Source organism: Amphimedon queenslandica, unplaced genomic scaffold (genome assembly GCF_000090795.2).
Source record: "Amphimedon queenslandica unplaced genomic scaffold, v1.1 AMPQUscaffold_13415, whole genome shotgun sequence".
Lineage (NCBI taxonomy): Eukaryota > Metazoa > Porifera > Demospongiae > Haplosclerida > Niphatidae > Amphimedon > Amphimedon queenslandica.
In genome coordinates this window covers 227,987-232,412 of record NW_003546349.1, presented here as the reverse complement: position 1 = coordinate 232,412, position 4,426 = coordinate 227,987, and positions in this window count along the sequence as shown.

The following is a 4,426-nucleotide window of genomic DNA, read 5'->3' as shown; positions in this document are numbered from 1 at the left end:
ATCAAGGACAAGTTTTTGAAGGAATGGCTCAGGTGGCAAGAAGCGATACTAAATTATACCAGAGATTTGAAGAAAAAGGCTATTGTTACTTTGATGGACCAATGTCAGGATAGAGGTACAAACTACATGTACATGTATAGTAATTGTAATTCCATTTTATTATTTTAGATAAAGACAATTACAATTACAAGTAATTTTCACATTAAAAATTCAAGTGTCTCTCTTCCTAAGTAAAGGAACTACCTTTGATGATACTTTTGTCCTTCTTTTCAGTGAATATGAAGTAGGTTTATCGTTATTATTACCATTACAAAGCCCATGCATACTGGTGAAGCAGTTCTGTTTTTTTTGTTTTTTTGGTATAAATGTACATGTTTGTATGTTTGTGCACATATGTCTAGGTGTGGCTAAGGTGTAATGCTTTACATTTTTAAATTTATTATTATTATTATTTATTGTTGCTATTCTTTTGTAATCATTGCTATTAATATTGTTGTGATAGATACACTATATCTTCAATATAAAATATACAAGGAAAATAGTTAGCATTGGTTTCTTTTTCAAAAATAATATTTTTGCTCTGGTTGATGGAACGAGTAGACCTTTAACATATAATGCAGTAGTCGGTGATATAATGCAATGCCTCACATAAGAATTTCAAAGTGATCGAGCGTACCATGCAATAATTTTCTTCTTTTAAATATTACAGGCAACTCAAATTTTGAACAATGAACATACATATATAGTTACAAAACTTATTGACTGGTATAAAACTTTTGGATTTTTGTTGGATTTTATAATAACTTAATTTTAAGCTTCAGTATTATCAAGAGTATTATATACGTGTAGTCACATCGTACGTGTACATGCATGTATGATAATTCTGACTAAAGTGTAAGTGGACGAGTCATAATTACTATCATTTTAATTTTAAATTTATGAGACTTAATTTCTTTTCTAGATCTTTGGCCATGAATGTAATGTGTTGGTATACATTTTGCTATAAATTCAGTGACTAAGGTATTTGAGCAATTATTAACATTGCATGTTTTTGTACATTTACAGTTGACATCACACTTATATTATTTATTACCATTTTTTATCATTTTGTGCGTAACAGCCATCTTGAATGGAATCGACAATGCATACGTATTATTTATTATCACTTTATTATCATTTTGTGTGGAACAGTTGAATCCGTCTTAACCCTTTAACACCGAAATTAATTTTGGAATAAAAATAATTTTCTGGTGGTACTAGTTGAGCAATGCATATCTCTCAAGATCTTGTCCTGCAAGACTTGAAACTTGCTAGCAGCCTTTATGGGATGTTCATCCTTAGATAGAAGAAGTATAATAGTAAATGAAGCGGCATAAAGCCATGCAGCGTCTATTGTAAAGATACTCACCGCTTTTCTCAAATACACGGACTTGGCGAAGGGAAAGAGAGAGTTGTATCATGTTAAGCAGGACCTAGTAGGCAGGATATGAAAGAATGAAGAGGCTGAAGTCAGTGGAGAAGATGCTACGAGTAGAAACACCACTGTGACTGGTCGAGAAGCCATGGTTGCTAAGCCGTTGCTAAGCAAAATGTGGCCACACCTACCGCTTTTCTCCATTGAAATGTTAGGCAAAGCAGCTCTCTCGAGTCGCTCGCCTTTTCTACTCAATTCTAGAGGATTTCACAAGCCAAAGGTAAGTCTAAACATTCTGTCTTTTGCTGTTGTGTCATTTTTTAGGTGATTTACCTCGGCCGCTGATCATTTTGAACAGTTTGGGTCGTGCTACTGGACTTTTCTACCTATATACTCTGTTTTTAGTCTTTGAAAATGTTATAATATGTTAGAGAGATGAAAGGAGAACCTTTTAAAGCTATCTAGAATGTTATATTTCCATAAATAAAAAAGAAAATAACAATTATACTACACCCCCTCATGTTATTGACGTACAAGTACGTCTATCGGTGTTAAAGGGTTAAATGAAATTCATTACACTTAATTTATCATTTCTGTGTGAGTGCACAGTGAAAGAAGTACAATTGTGAATAAAGGAATTAATTAATTTTTATTTAAGATTAGGAAGAAATTACAGGTAACTGATTAACAAAGAAGAAAAAGATTTTGCTATAATATGATTGCTCTGTGAGTGTGATAGTTATCAATAGCGTTATTGTATTACCATTTCTAGATTATAAAGAACCAATAATTGACAAATTATGAACTATTAAAACTGATGATGTCATCAGTTGTGAAATGGTATGGCACATCATTTTATTTAACTTTTACAAACTATTTATAGTTATAATACTACAGGAATACAAAGAAGACAAGGTGGAACAGTCAGTATATTGTCAATTTTAATGTTTTATAATTATGTTTGTTGTTTCTTGTTTACTGTTATGTTTACTTAAATTTTTAGTTAATTTAACTAGTTTAGTAATTATTTTTACTACTTTTTGTGTAAATTTTCCTTGTACTTTGCTGTTAATTTTATGTTAACTAATGTTACATTAACTTTTTGTATTGGTTATTTTCAGTTTATGTTTATTGTTAAAATAACTGTTGAGAATGTTAACTTAACAGCAGTCATGCAGAACCAAAGGATTAACCATATAATTTCTTGATTGAATTAACCTGAAATTCAAGGTTAAGGGCAAATAGTTAATTTAACTACAAAAAAACGGTTAACAGTAACCGAAATTTAGGTTACCCTGGTTGCATTTTTAGTAACCTGAAATTTGGGGTTAATTTAACTATTTCTTTTTTACAGTGTAAACTGTAGTGGTGATAATAGTATTACATGTATATCACTTAAAATTGGAGGGGCTAAGCCCACATCCAATAAAATTTGGGGGGCTTAAGCCCCTCCTGCCCTACCTGTTCCTACCACTATGATATGATTTTAATGCATTAATGTCAGAAGAAGCAATCCATTGCGAAAATAAGTATTATGATATTTCAAAATATACAGATAAAAAGGAATGGAAGATATGTGGTGTTGTGCAAATATTATCAACACGTGGCTTCATAACTATCCATAGCTTTTAACTGAAGGCCATAAAGAGCCTTGCTTTGCCTGCTAGAAGTGTTACTAAGGTTGATTCAGAAGTGGACAACTCAGCAAATGCGTCTATTTACTTACCAGGCTAGGTGGCTGATGGAAAAACTAGCAAGTGAAATGCTTTCAAAATATATTGAGCTTCCAAATTTTTTGTTTTTGAACTTTATATTAACACCACTTTTCATGCGTTGAAATATACCCAATATATGGTATGAATCCCCTTCTTTAAAACAATGGTGTGGAACTGGTATGTGCGTCAGACGTCAAAATAGACACAAACACTCATTTGTTTAAAATTTACGAAATGAAAAGAATAGGCCAAGACAATGTTAGTCACAAAATTATCATGCAGGTGATTTGTGTTTATTATACAGGTGAGAGAACTGATAACAACAATATGTTGGAGGAAAATCATGAAACAGAAGTCATTACGTCTCATACAGCTAATGAAAGAACGGCAACCGTGACCTTTAGGATAGTAAATAAGACACCTGAAACTGTAAGTTCCATGTCAAAGGAAGTAATGGCTACCCCAAAAGAGGATGTCTTATTGAGGTCCATTCATGTGATGGTATGTTGAAAATGTTCAACCCTATAATGACAACTAATGCCTTTTGTTTTTGGTAGATGAACTTAGTAATTTGGTTGTATGTTTGTGTAGTACATCTTAAAGCCAAAAATATCTGTATTTACAGCAGGAAAGGAAGTCATGGAGAAAACAAGGAAGGAGAGAGGACAGATAAGAAACAAGACAAGGAGAAAGACAATGGAAAGATTGAAAGGTGAAATGTACAACTATACATAGTATTGTTTTGAATAGATTCAATAGGTTCAAGTAATTTTATTATGATTGTGTTCCTTTTTATTGTTGTTTCAGAACGACCATCATGCTAAAAAGTGACATTGCCTTAGATTTGTACTAGTTCTGTTTACAACAATTAGGCAAAAAAAGAAGGAAGGCCCATAGGTATTTAAACGACACTTAATACTTGTTATTTAACTTAAATTTTCTTAACCAAAAAAACAAAGTTGGCGGCTGCAGAATTTCACAACAAGTAGGGCAATGGTGTGACTGAACATGGAAGTGGTCAAAAGTAGGTGTTGTCATGACCACACTCACATGTCTTGCTCCTGAGTTTAAGTCAGTTAACACTTTTATTTTGCACTTAGTGAAAAAATCTAGTTCAAAAAGGATCTGAACTTCTCAAGATAGATGTCGCTGCCATTGTTGAGTTTAAGAGGAGAAAATTCAGTACCTAAAAGACATCTTTCAATACGGACAATAAATAAGTAGCTAGGTGATTTAGCTCTTCAGTAAGTCCTAGCTGACTACTGATGATAATTAATCATGAAGCTGCTATATGATA